This window comes from Prionailurus viverrinus, chromosome C1, assembly GCF_022837055.1.
Source record: "Prionailurus viverrinus isolate Anna chromosome C1, UM_Priviv_1.0, whole genome shotgun sequence".
Classification (NCBI taxonomy): Eukaryota; Metazoa; Chordata; class Mammalia; order Carnivora; family Felidae; genus Prionailurus; species Prionailurus viverrinus.
In genome coordinates, this window is record NC_062568.1 from 19663153 (window position 1) to 19678546 (window position 15394).

Below are 15394 nucleotides of genomic sequence, written 5' to 3' on the forward strand. Positions count from 1 at the left end.
AGAATTAAAATGGAAGTAATAGGTGTAAATGGTTCTAGCTAACTAGATTGAGGGGTCAAGAAAGGCCTCTAATGAGTGCAATTTAAGGTGCAGTCTGAATGCCAAGAAGCCAGTTGTGTGAAGATCAAGATATCATTTCATACAGAGGGATGTTATTTAACATAAGAGCTCAGAAGAAAGCCCTGACCTGGATTAAATTTGGCTGGGGTTGGAGAGGTAGGTGAGGATACAGTTGACTTGAGTGTGAAATGTGTAACATGAATAACAGAAAACCTTAGGATATTATAGTAGGAAAGGAAAATAATTAAATATATGCTCTAAAAAGGTAATTCTGGCTGCTGTGAATGGATTGAGGAGGAGCAGGAATGGAGCAAGGACACCATCGCAATAGCTGGAGAGAGATGGTGGTGACTCAGATGCTTGAAACTATAAAAGAAATCTGGTCAAACGTGTGGAACACAGGAGCACGTTTTATAGAATGGTCTATGAAACTCCCATCTACTATGTACCTAGGGCTTTGGGTCAAATGATTAACTCAATGAATATAAAATAGAAACAAACAAAAACTGGGAATTTTAGGCAAGTTTTTTTTTAATATTAGTCATTTCAGTCTACTTATAGGTAAAACGAGGATCATATAACCAGATGATCCCAAAGTAATCTTCTGCTTTGTATACAAGATGAATACAATAAAATTTAAAGAAAAGAAAGAGAAAAGCCAGTGAAGCATAGAAGAATCACAGAAGGGTTTCTGAAAAAAAATGAGACTTAATCTGGAGTTTTAAATATTTGTAAGAATTCAACAAGTTTTTGGTTATGAAACAAAGTACAGAAAATAAGCCATTATCTTCCCTCCCTGTTGCCCCTTTATGATCAGCCCCATCAGAAAAAAGAAAAATTCTATCATCTTGCCTTCTCAATGTATTATATTGTTTGTTAAGTCATTTAGGTCTGAGTTATTTATTTGGTCTATAGAAAGGATGCATTGATTAATTTTAGGAGAATGAATACCTCATTTGAAAACAACATTCTGGATACTGCATGGTTGGCTACAAAAGAGAGAATCTGTTAAAACCAAATTCATATTCTGGCATGGTGGAGAGTTAGAGTAATTGGTTTTAAAGTGAGGGCAGTTTGCTTGCTCAAACGTTCATAGAAGGTGATTATTCAGCTGCTCTAAAAGAAGTTCATTGGATATACACACATGAACTGACTGCAGCACCCTAAAATTCTTTGGGAGCCCCAAAAGCACATTCTCTCTGAAAGATAATCTACCAGAGTTCAACCTGTATTACAAAGCTGTAATCATCCAAGACAGTATGGTACTGGAACAAAAACAGACACTCAGATCAATAGAACAGAATAGAGAACCCAGAAATGGACCCACAAACATATGGCCAAGTAATCTTTGACAAAGCAGGAAAGAATATCCAATGGAACAAAGATAGTCTCTTCAGCAAGTGGTGCTGGGAAAATTGGACAGTGACATGTAGAAAAATGAACCTGGACCACTTTCTTACATGATGCAGACAAATAAACTCAAAATGGATGAAAGACCTCAATGTAAGACAGGAAGCCATCAAAATCCTCGAGGAGAAAGCAGGCAAAAACCTCTTTGACCTTGGCCGCAGCAACTTCTTACTGAACACATCTCTGGAGGCAAAGGAAACAAAATCAAAAGTGAACTATTGGGACCTCATCAAAATAAAAAGCTTCTGCACAACAAAGGAAACAATCAGCAAAACTGAAAGGCAACAGATGGAATGGGAGAAGATATTTGCAAACAACATATCAGATAAAGGGTTAGTATCCAAAATCTATAAAGAACTTATCAAACTCAACACCCAAAAAAACAAATAATCCAGTGAAAAGGTGGGCAAAAGACATGAGTAGACACTTCTCCAAAGAAGACATAGAGATGGCCAACCAACACATGAAAAAATGCTCAACATCACTCATCATCAGGGAAATACAAATCAAAACCACAAGGAGATACCACATCACAGCTGTCAGAATGGCAACATTAACAACTCAGACAACAACAGATGTTGGCAAGGATGTGGAGAAATAGGATCTCTTTTGCACTGCTGGTGGGAATGCAAACTGGTGCAGCCACTCTGGAAAACAGTCTGGGGGTTCCTCAAAAAATTAAAAATAGAACTACCTTACAACCAAGCAATTGAACTACTACGTATTTATCCAAGGAACACAGGTATGGTGTTTTGAAGGGACACATGTACCCCAATGTTTATAGCAGCACTATCAACAATAAGCAAAGTATGGAAACAACCCAAATATCCATCGGTGGATGAATGGATAAAGAAGGTGAAGTATTATTCAGCAATCAAAAAGCATGAAATCTTGCCATTTGCAACTATGTGGATAGAACTAGAGGGTATTATGCTAAGTGAAATTAGTCAGTCAGAGAAAGACAAATATTATATGACTTCCCTCATATGAGGACTTTAAGATACAAAACTGATGAAAATAGGGGAAAGGAGGCAAAAATAATATAAAAACAGGGAGGGGGACAAAACATAAGAGACTCTTAAATATGGAGAACAAACAGAGGGTTACTGGAGGGGTTGTGGGAGGGGGGATAGGCTAAATGGGTAAGGGGTGTTAAGGAATCTACTCCTGAAATCATTGTTGCACTATATGCTAACTAACGTGGGTGTAAATTTAAAAAAAATAATAAAATAAATAAATTAAAATAAATAAATAAACATAAAATAATCTTAGTAAATTTTTTAAATAAATAAAAAATAAAAAATAATCTACAAGTGTTTTAAAAGTTGCATAATTTTACTTTTGCATTATTAATTACATCTTTTTCCAAACCAGGAATTTGAAGAATTCTAAGATTTTTTTTTCTCCCTCTACCTACCATCTAGGTCCTGTTTCCTAGGACCTAGATATTTTCACTGGGTCTGCAACAAGCAGAATGTGTTCTCATCATTAGTCCTTAATCAATATGCACTCATAATGATTAAATTCCTTGCATTGCTTTACTTAAAGTATATCTTTCAGTGAAGCTTCTTATGTTTAGAGATTACATATTTGTTCCTATAGTTTGTATGTTGAACTTAATAACAGTGGGATATTTGTTATTTCCAGTAATAAGTTTAAATCAGAAATGCAGTTTTAATCTTTCTTTTTACATGACAAGTATCACACAAAATAGACATATTTGAATGATTCAAAGTATAAGGTACAAATTCACTAAACTTAACTGGAAAATATTTTACAATTATTCTTAAAAATTTCCAGGTACTTTTTCATTTTAAAAATAATTCTTAAATATTCTTACTCAGCTATATTTACCTGAAAAGAGATCCCATAGGAAAAATGGGGCTCTAATAAAAGGGAGGACAGTAGTGGGTTATTTCCTTCAGAGCTTTTTTTGACAATGTTAATTATTTCCTAGAAGATGTTCTAAGACTATGAAAAAAGAAAAGTTAACATGTTTTCAAACAAACATTCTTTTTAAAAAAACTTTATTTTGAGAGAGACAGAAGCCCTAGAAGCAGGGGATGGACAGAGAGAGGGAGAGAGAGAGAGAATCCCAAGCAGGCTCTCTCACTGTCACAGCATAACCCACTGTGGGGCTTGAACTCAGGAACCATGAGATCATGACCTCAGCTGAAGTCAGATGCTTAACTCACTGAGCCACCCAGGTGCCCCTAAAGACATTTTTGCTAGGTATTTAGGTAATTCCTACCAAGTATGTGCCTTTTCATGTGTTAGATGCCAAGGTTCCTGATCATAAGCACCATGTTAGTTGCTTCCTTGCAGCAATAGTGTTTCTTGAGGTAGAACCATACTAGCCAGAGAAAGCAGGTGATTGGACACTGACATTCTTAGCCATTCCCTTAGGGAACTGCCAGCCAGGATTTGGGTCTCACTTTTGCCAGTCACTAGTTCGTTGACATCTGTAAGTTTGCTGCACATCCAAGTCTTCGCTCTCTCATATGATGCTCTTGTGTGAATATCAGATTTGTTATGATGGTTGTATCTAGGAAGAGATAGATGAATACATCCTTTATTCAACCCTTCTTCCACAAAGTGCTTCAAGCACTGATGTTTAATCCTTAAAGTCCGTGTCTTTCTTTAATAAACATAATCATTCTAGCCTCCTTTAATATAAGTTAGAATTTCACTTATGCCCTACTTTAAAATAAGATGATACCTGCAATAGAAAACTTCTGTTTATTAGACTGTTCAAAGACCACACAGTTCAATAACACTTTGATGCTGTTACTTGATTTGTCCTTTATGTATTAGAGCTGCAGGGTTTAGTCTCCGTGATGACCTTTTCCCACTAAATTCTGATTAGATGAAGAAATCTCCACTTGTTCCTGGCTCAGAAAGGAGGGCAGATAAATAACAACAAGAACAAATGAACAATACTAGTAACAATAATACCAAGTAATGATTTTTGAGCTGTTAGTGTCAGACACTGTGCCTAGTGCTTTATACACATTATTTCAATTGACTCCCATAACAGTTCTATAAAGTAAATATTATTCCTGTTTAACAGAAGAAAAAAACTAAAATCTAGAGAAGTTAAGTAAATTGCCTGAGGTCACAAATAAGTGGTAAAGCTAGGATTCTCACCTTTTTCTGCTTTGAAAATGTACCCATGGCATCTTCCTTGTCATTAAAAAAAAACATAGAATGTTATTAGAATTTAGCTCTTAGAAATATTTAAAGCAGCAGACATGTTTTATAGATGAGGAAAGTTAATGCCACTGTCTAGATAGATCTAAGAATCTCTTCCCCTGGCCTCTTGTTTAGAACTCTCTTCGCTAGAGTGCAAATTTTCACCTCTCAAGCTGTTTGGGCTGTGTAGAGTGCTGAGCGGCTGGAAGTGTCACAGAGAAACCCAGCAGGGTGAGGATTGTTAATAGATTTTATTAATTCACCAAACATTTGTTAAACAGTTACTACGTGCCAGGAACCATGATGATGTGGTATGGAAACAAAGACTGATGACAAAATTATAGCTATAGGATGTAGCTGAGATATTGATGACATTATAATCTTATTATAAATTGTATTTGTTGACTTGCATAAATTTATACATACATTCTATTTATCACAGTAAAATTATTTTTACTTCTGTTGTTGTTTGCTTTTTGGAAATGTCCTTTAGTCTCTAAGCAATATAAGCAAAAAAACAATATTATGTACTCGTTATTTAATGAAGTGTATTGCATCAATGGGTTTTAGAGATTTTGTGTATGTGTTAAAACCTTCTTGTTTATGGCCACATTTTCTATATAGAGGGTTACACTAGTAAAAGTTGATGGGTGATCTCTTTAAGGCACCATTGCTCCCTATCACTGATGCACATTCACTAGTACATACAGGTCTTTCTTAGAAGATACAAGTTGATGTGATTAGGTGAAACAAATTTTAGGGTAGGAGTAAAGTCCCTGGCAGGGTGTATTTGAGACTGGTGGAAGCCTCCCAGTAGTCTTATCTTGAATGTGAACATTTTGTTTGGCTCTTGGAGTTCAGGAGTTTTATCTTTAGAAAAAATATTCCTACCCATGTACTTTGAATGAGAAGGTTTGCAGAATCTTCTCATATGATTGAAGAAACAGAACAGATGAACATAGAAGGGGCATAAAAAGGAGAGAGGCAAACCATAAAACATAGTTTTAACTAAAGAGAACAAACTGTGGGTTACTGGAGGGGTGGTGGACCGGGGCATGGGGTTAAATTGGGTGATGGGTATAAAGAGGACAGTTGTGATGAGCACTGGGTGTTGTATGTAAGTGATGAATTACTAAATTCTACTCCTGAAACTAATATACACTATATGTTAACTAACTGAAATTTAAATAAAAACTTGAAACTAAAACAAATGTTTTTAAAATAAATAACTATATACAAAAAAAGAATCTTCTCATAAGACTTGTACATATCATCTGGCCATGATCTCTCTTCTCAGCATTGCTGGATTTGGAAGAGCAGGGCAAGTTGTTGCTTTAATGTGTTAGCCTTGTCCCTTCCCTCTTCCTCTCTCTATCTGCCCAATACAAGGGACAGCTGCTGTATTAGAAATTCTGTAAAATTAAGATGTGATTAAATACTCAAATCTATCTTATTTGCAGTTTCATGTCTGCAACTTAAAAGTTGTATGATATTGGGCAAGTAATTTAGCTATTCTGGGGCTTTGTTACCTCATCCATAAAATTAAGTGGTTAGACCTAAAGTAGCTTAGGCAAAAAGGGAATTTATGATAGTAATATAAATTTATTTCATAAAACCCAAGGACAATTTTTTTTCTTTTTATGGGGGGGGGAGAGTAGAGCCTCAGGAAACATGGGAATCCTAAATATAAAGACTACCTGAATACTGTATCCATTCCTCATCTCTGTTTCTGAGAATTGGCTTCATTTTTTTTCTTCCAACACTTATGTCATCTGCTTCTCTTACCTACATAGTGGAAAATATGACTGCCAACTACTCCTGTGCTGATAGTTCTCAATCGAGATACCCAAAATAAGAATGAATTTTTGTTTGTTTGTTTCCTTTTAATAATTAATTTCAGGGAAGGAGTCTGATTGACCCCTGGCCATGTTAACAGAGGCCAGATGACAGCAACTCCCAACATAATCATGGCAATGAATTAGGTTATGGGGAAGACAGGACTGGAGAAATTCTCAGAATTGGTGTTCTGGACAGACAGAATGTGTATCTATTTTATCACCTTTAATAGTTTTTCATGAAAAAAAATAGTCTTCCTATCCCTTATTATCTGTGGAAACAGGTGACCCTGATATAAAGATATTGAAGGCAATACAATAATGCTAATGACAGCTAAGTTTATTGGCATCATATTATATCTCAGATACTGTTCTAAATTCTTTACATGTATAGACTCCTTTAATTATCAAAAGTTTATGAACAAGGTACAATTATTATTTTTCACATAAGTGTTTATAACTATTAGATAATATTGGGATTTTTTTAGAATATAAAATTATTTGCATTACTATAGGTGTAACATGTATGTGCCCATGGACATACATGTACATTATACATTAATACATACAATAATACATTTTTATTATAATTATTTATTTGCTTATATGTGGAGAGAGAAAAGGGAAAAACTGGGATAAAAATAGCACAAAAATGTTAATAGTGGCTAATACTGTCTTTTTTCCATGTCTATTCTTTATTTGCCAATTTTGTGTAATGAATATGTATGCTTTATTACTAGAAAACTAAAATCCTTTATATTTTCCATTGAGCAATGGCATCATTTAGTTTAGTCTCTTGGATTATCTTAGCTACTATCAAAACAGCAAGTTGACATAGTAAAAGATGTTAAAAATTCTTACACACAAACATATGGCTTCTGTGTTATGAAAGACTGGAAGTAAGAGCCCTCTGTATGTCCCATTGAGCTAAGTGCCACCTCCTTATGCTATCATAACCCCAAAATACATATCTGTCTCACTACACTTATCACATCATGTTATAATCTCCTCTGCATTTTTTTCTTCCTTAGTAGGCCTTCTGAAGGGAAGAAACCATGCTTTGATTATCCCTGTATTCCCAGTATCTACTACAGTGACTGGAAAATAACCTGGTGCTCAATAATCATTTTCAATTCAGAAATGTTCAAGAAATACAGAGGGGGTCCGTCTTTCTCTTCTGAGGTCCCTAGTGGTGGAAACTCCTTGGAATTGATTCACTCTCAGAGAAGACTCTTTTTCTCAACATTCATTCTATTCTTTTAACGATATGGCTTACATACTCCTGGAGATGGAAAACCACTACTCTGAGAGATAACTCATTCTACCATTGCTCACCTGGATTTATTAGAAAGGTTATATTTCCAGGTAATTGAAATGTTTTCTGTTTAATAAGTGTTTTAACTCAATGGAACAAAACAGTTGGGAAAGTATTGGGTTTTGGAGGAGGGAGGGAGGCACATCTTCCTTTATGAAGAAAGGAACTTGCTGAAGAAATGGTGAAGGCATGGTACTGTATTTAAAGGAAATTAATAAAATAAATTTCCTGAGAAGAGGGAATTTCTGCTCTTACAGTTCCCAGTTTTATTTTCAATATACTTATATTACTTTATAGTTTTTCCTGTGAAGATAACCTACAACTGTCAAAAATAAATATGTAAAGAAGATGACCTAAGCCCAGCTGTCTATTTCCTCACTCTTCAGTCAGATGTCAGGCTCCCCATACTCTGCCAAACTGAAAGGGTCAGGGATGAGCAGAAGGAGGTTGTGTATATGCCTAATTGTCATCTATTAGAAAGCTTTTATTCGTCACCCGTTTGTATTCAGTGATGAAAGACTGAGCGATATAAATATAGCCTCCATCTCTGTGATTTCACGAAACAAAGACAACACATGTAGGAATACTTAAGCTAATAATATGTAATCTTTCCTTAATGTAACACTCTGAACTAGAGTAATTTCAAATATATTATTTGGTAATTTTTAAACTATGAAAATTTGAAAAAGAAAACATAAACAAGATGTAGTTTCTACCCAAGATTGAGTTTGGATGTCAAGACTGATGATGTCAAATATGCCTGCCATAAGAGAGATGTGCATTAAAGAAAATAAAACAAACAGATAGTGAAAATAGGTATTGGGTGGGGAAAGATAAAGATGAGGATAAAGGAAGATAAATATTTATTCTCTATCCACTGTATATCCTTTCCTGTGCCTTATCATCTACTGACCTGCAGTTTTGTAAATTGGAACTATGAGATTCAGGCTTTAAATAAATTACCTAAGTCATATAATTTGTAGATGGGGAAGTAGTAGTCACTCTTAACACTTTATGATCTCAGATATCATGCTCTTTCTACCATCTTTCCTTCCAATTAGGGATGACAGTTAAAAAAAAACACGTTTGTAATATGGGAAGCATAGGTATTTTTGTATATATTTCAAAACCAAATGTGATTTTTTCCCACTATTTACTATTTATTATTCCACTCTTTAACATTTCAGTGAGTGCCTATTTTCTCATTTAACACATTTATGAATTAAGTTAAATTTATTATCTCTATTTTTCAGATGTGGAGCTTTTATCACATTCATACATATTATATAAGTGGCAGAGCCAATATTCAAACCTAGGTCTATCTAATTTCAAAAATCACTGTGATTTTCACTAATATCTTCTAACTTGCATTTTTTTTTTACCCATGGGTAATCAAGACTTGGTTCTTAAGTCGTTAAGAAATAGTTGTACAATAAAAGTCTAAGTCAAAATTGTTAACACTTAGGCAATAATGTTTTCTCTGAATCATAGTTTTCTTTATCTGAGAATTAGAGTAGGAGGGAAACTGTTCTTATCCCATGAAAAGAATTCCTCTCCTCTTGTAGATTTTCAGCCTAAAACTAGGTGTTGCCCATGTAACACCACTCATGGCTGTCAAATGGACTCAATGGGTTAGCTCATTTAATTGACTCTCATAAGTGGATAGCTTTATTGCCTTTATCATTTTTGTTTCAGTGCTCTGAATTCCCTCTAATTTGTTGAGTTATCCAATAGAAGGGGATAAAGTGGAGTAAAGTAATAATCTTCTCATGGAAGTCATTTGTCTCCCTATTTATCTTTCCTTATATGTGTGTACAATCGACTCTCAATTATTTGCACAGATAAAGAGGGAGCACTGTGCCATTGATAATCCAAAAGTCATTTACAAAAGATTTACCTTCGTGATTATCTTTGTGTAGGTGATATTCCCTACATACATTTCAACTGCACTCATGAGGGAAGAGAAGACCTGTAAGTGTGCTCAGTGTCAAAGAATAGTCAAATCATAGTGCCTTTTTTTTCTGCAGATAATCTATATGAAGAAAAATAGAGAATGGAATATGTAAAGTCACTCTTTAAGGATATATATTATCCTATTTGGAGTACCATATCGAACATCAGAATTTGAGTTAAGCTATAATCCAAGACTCCTTTCCATTTATAAATCTGTCAAAATTGAGACGTGCATCAGAATCTGTGCATACTTATTTAAAGGAGTTTCCATAATGCCTTACTTACGGGATTGTGCTCACTTACTTTGTTAACCTGTTTTGCCAGGTTTGTCTGGCTTTGTTTGCTTATAATAAATCCAAACTCTCTTTTAACATACACTTGCCTTTTTAGCATGGGCAGTCTTTTGTATAGTCCCTTTTTATGTTCCCACTTGCATCTTCTTGACTCTTTTACTGTTCCTATGTTTATGGTGCCTTCCAATTTACTGTTGTTTTCAAATTTCATTTGTGTGTTGTTTATTCCATATTGCATGTTAGTAATGAAGATACTGAAACCCAAGACCTAAATCAACCTTAGTGACAGTTCACTCCTCCTCTCAGCTCTGTCTTTTGCCATTTATCATTACCCCTTGTTTACAGCTCTTTAAATGGTTTTCAAACCATCTGAGAATAATCATCTCCAGGCCAATTTGAATTAATTTTGTAAGTCAGAGCTTATGAAACATTGAATTAAATACTCTGTGAAAACCCAAATATATTACTTGTACTGCACTCCCTTTATTCATTAATTTTGTACTTCTATAAGAAAAAGCAATCAGGTTTGTCTGTCATGATTTGTTCTTTATATAACCATACTGCTCATTTATTACTCATGGGCCTTCCCTTATCTTTTTCCTTGTACAGATGCTTTATCTTAATGGCTTCTATTAGTAAAAACAAATGATACTAGGTTACTTCTTGTATGATCAATCATAGAGGTGTTTGACTCATTCATTTTTTTCATTAGTAGATGTTGAGGACCTACTGGATGAATTTCTAATGCAAATTTTCATAGGACAAATGAGCATGCTTCAAGCTGACACATAGTTGGTTGGTCAAGATCAGAGAAGGGATTTCCGACATGTGGTTTCCTTTTTTTTACTGTATGATACTAATTCCAACATATATTTATAACTGCATGTACATGTATATTAAGTATATATTTTTCACTTTTTTGCTGTGTTACTACTTTTTCCTGAGACATTGCTTCACATATATTTCTCTAACACTTTAAGGACACCATTAATTTTTCATAATCTTCCTAAATCACTGTCAAGAAAATGTCCCTTTCAGGTTTTTAAGACTAAATGTTATTTGAATCTACTTTATGAAAATGGCTATTCTTATAGAAAGTCAGAAATATTTTGAAAAACTGCAACTGTTTTCTTTTATAATGATAGTCTTTAATTAAAAAAAAGGAAAGAAACTTCTATACTAATACTCACATATGCCATTTTACTATGCCAACATATGCGAATGCTCTCATAAAATATTATTTTATAGTCATCTTTATTTCTCAATTTCTTTGCTCAGAATCTGCGTTTATTACTTTAATTTTAATATAATTCAAACAATACTGCCACATTTAACAAGCAAATAAAAATCGCCTTGAATTTTCTCCTTGTTTTTTAAAAATTAAAATATGTAAGATATTTTAAGAGAAATATTTTATATGAATATAAAGATTTAATAGTTTATGATTAAGTGAATTAATTGCTACATATATAATTTAAGTCTATCACCAAAAGTTGTAAACATCTGCATTTCTACATAAATGTGAATGTGTTCTCCCTACATGATTAAATTCTTCCTTTCAAGAGATCATTGGACTTACAGTAGCTCATCTAGTAGAATGTCACTTATAAAATTTTTTTCATAAATATGAAAAATTACCTTGTTTTATTTTCTAGGTAGTCTTTCTTTAATATAATTGTTCATTGGAACCTTTATAAGGCAGTTATATAGCCAATTTTTGACCATAGTTTAACTCTCAAAAGTAAAAAACAAAATATCTCAAGTGTAATGAAGACGGAAATTTGCCAAGTGGACTGCTTTATGATTATCTCATGATTGCTGCCTGTAAGAATTAATGTCACATATGGAAAACTCAGAACTGACATCCCCTTAAATACATACATATATTCTTATTTTTTTCACTGGAAATGCAATATTTTATTCAGTTTTAAGCATACAAGGCATGCGAATGTTTATAGATTCAGCTTCAATCAATGACCATTTGAAAAGAATTACCCAAAATGGTACATACTGTTGGGTTAGGATGTTAGAAGCAGGAAAATGAGGATATATGTGTAGCTTTTGGATGAGCCTCTCCATAAAGACTTGCATCATTTTAATCAATGAATTTGTTGAAGCTCAGGCAGAGAAGGAGCTCTCACTGACATGTTTAACATTAACACCAGTCAGATGGCAAAAGAAGCATTATGATTTTGATTGATGCCATATGATTTGTACCTTTGGTATTGAGTGATGTCTTTGCATGATTATTCCTGTACTGTCCTGAAGAAAAAGTGTTTTTTAAACAAAAAATATTGTTTTCTCTTTCTTGATTGTTTCTTAATGCCCCAATGGAAAAACTCTTTCTTTCTCATTTTTGTATGACATGCAAATATTGGAGGAGATTCTAGAACATCTAGAAAAGCATTACATCCCAAGATGTTCAATTGCATTTTATCCCCATAACCTGCATGTTGAGTGCAGGACACAAAAAACTCAAAAACTTCTTCACCACCTCCCTTTTTGTTTGCTTCAGCAATCTGTTGTAGGAGATGTCTCTTCTTAACATAACCTTCTGCAGTTCTTTGAAACCCTTGTTGTATGAGTTATGAATGTCACAAACATAACTTTGTATGAGGAGGCTGTCTTATTGACAGAAAAAAATGAAAAGTTATAGTAGACATACAATGTCCAATACTAACACTAGACTACCAGTTGACACATTTGTTCTAAACTGGGAAAGACAGTCTGTAAAGAATGTTTCAAAGAGTATTTTTAGAAACACCTTTAAATGACCTATTAAATGATGATGAAACATCTAGAAATAATATTCAGTTTAAGAAGGTGCTTCAAAGCATCTTGGAGATCTTTTCCACATAGTATATTTCACCATTTTGTCATTTCAGAGGTGACATAGGAAGGGAGCCAGTGCAAAGGGTATGAATAGTTTAAACAATTAAGAAGAAACGTTCAAAAGCAATTCATAAAAACTTACCATGTAAACCCTTAGAAAACTTTTGAATGTAAGGAATTACTTTTTACTATTTACCGTATATCATAAAATGAGATAAACCCTACTGAGGACTCATTTGCTAAATTTTGACCCATGGAGTGTTTCTAGCATATTTTCAGTTGAACTGAATTGGTGAACTCTGAGGCTGTAGGTGCTTTTAAAAAGGAAAACATGCAAATTTACATTTAAAAATATAGTCTTCAAAAGAAAAGCATTCATAATGCATGGCAAACTTAAGACTGAGTAACCATTACTTGAAAAACAATTTTATTATAGAACTTAACCTTAAAAGATTTATTAAGCCACCCCCTCAAACGTATTCTCTTTTCTTGCCTATTTTCTTTAAATTGAAGGACGCCAGATCTGTGTAAAATTCCCATTATGTAAGGAGTTGGTACTCTTTATGATTGATGAGCTGAATAGAAAGTGATTATTGTTTTACAAGTCTACAGGATTTAGAACAAAAATCAATGAAAAATCTGTATAATCCTCAGATACTTAGTTATTGGGCTGGAATTATATATATATATATATATATATATATATATATATGAAACAAGACTCAGGAAATCTGAACCCAGTTGTGAAAGAGTAGCAAAAATGTTCTCTGCATGTGTATATGTTTTTTCCTCTGATTTATATACTTTGTAAAAATGCACTTAGCAAGTACAAAGATGCATTACCTAACCTGAAATTTCCATGATGATGTGTATTTGTTTTATGATTTATAATAGTGCTGTATAAGTTTCTTCATAATATCCTTACAATTAACTTTCTGTAATGAAGGTTATCAGAAGACTATGGGAGTTGTTATACAGAGAAATAAAATATAGTCAATATTTTTACATCACAAAACTTAATTATTAAGGGCATGAACACCTCAAGTTGCTTTCTTAGCAACACAACTGACAGTTTTGGTAGGATTCATCTTTGCTCTTATGTCTCAGCTAGTTTATTTCTCTAGATTTGTTAATTGTATTAGTGACGCCATAGGCTTTTAGAAATATATAGAGAGAGCTATTAAGAATACAGATAATAGTGGCTATTGCTGGCAAGCATAAAGGGAATAAAAATAGATATAATATTGGGGGCTAGAATTTGGCAATATCTCTTAGTAATGAGATCTTTAAATTATTTTTTAAAGTTTATTATTTATTTTTGAGAGAGAGAGGGAGAGAGAGCGCGCGCACAAGCAGAGAGGGGCAGAGAGAAGGAGAGACAGAATCCAAAGCAGCCTCCACACCATCAGTGCAGAGCCCAGTGTGGGGTTCAAACCCATGAACTGTGAGATCATCACCTAAGCTGAGATCAAGAGTAGGACGCTTAACCCACCGCAGCACCCAGGATCCAGATCTTTAAATTCTTGACCTAATGTTTCAACTTGCCCTTCACCACTCCCAAACACACACACACACACACACACACACACATGTTTATTATAGCATTATATTTAATAGTAAAAAAGGAAAGAACACAATGGTTGATCAATAAAAGATGGTCAAATAAGTTGTGCTCTGCATACATAGGGAGAAAAATGAAATAGTAAAAAAGAATGGAGTGATCTATAAATATCTACACAGAAAGATGACCGTATATTAAGTGAAAAATTAAGTTATAGAACAATATGTATATTGCTCTATTTGTAAAAAATTAATAGTAATAATGCTAGTAGTTTAAAATATATTGGTTTTAGTATATTCCTATTTGTACATCTACAATTGTCTATAAACAAATGAAAAATACAGTTGTAGTAATGTGCACCTAATGTAAATGGTAGTTGTCTGTAGAGACTGAGCTCTTAGTGAACTTCTATGTGTCATGTTCTGCATTTCAATGTAATTGAAAGGGGTACAATGAACTCATATTATCACTTTTAAAAAAATAACATTTATTTATTTTCAAGAGACAGAGAGAGATAAAGTGTGAGAGGGGAGGTGCAGAGAGAGAGGGAGACACAGAATCTGAAGCAGGCTCCAGGCTCTGAGCTGTCAGCACAGAGCCTGATGTAGGGCTCAAACCCACCAACAGTGAGATCATGCATGACCTGAGCTGAAGCCAGACGCTCAACTGACTGAGCCACCAAGTCATCCCTAGTCATTCTAAGCAAAAAAAAAAAAAAAAAAAAAGAGACCACCAAATAAATTGTATATATGCATATGTATGTTTTAACATGCTTTCTGATCTTTCTTCTTCCCAAAGGTTTTTTAGTTGAGTAATTTTTTTCTTGTATTATTACTTTTATGATTAATCTGTGTAAATATTCATTTAAGCTTTTTTTTGTTCAATAATAGAGAATGATCTGCACTGTTTCATTTAAGATACTCATAGCTGTCTCCATTTTGAA

The 15394-nt window shown here is 33.8% G+C and overlaps 1 protein-coding gene across 1 annotated transcript in view; it reads left to right on the forward strand.

The window, feature by feature from the left end:
• The window catches only part of ERBB4 (erb-b2 receptor tyrosine kinase 4), a 1149310-nt gene that overhangs the window by 458169 nt on the left and 675747 nt on the right, over window positions 1–15394 (forward strand). The window lies entirely within an intron of this gene.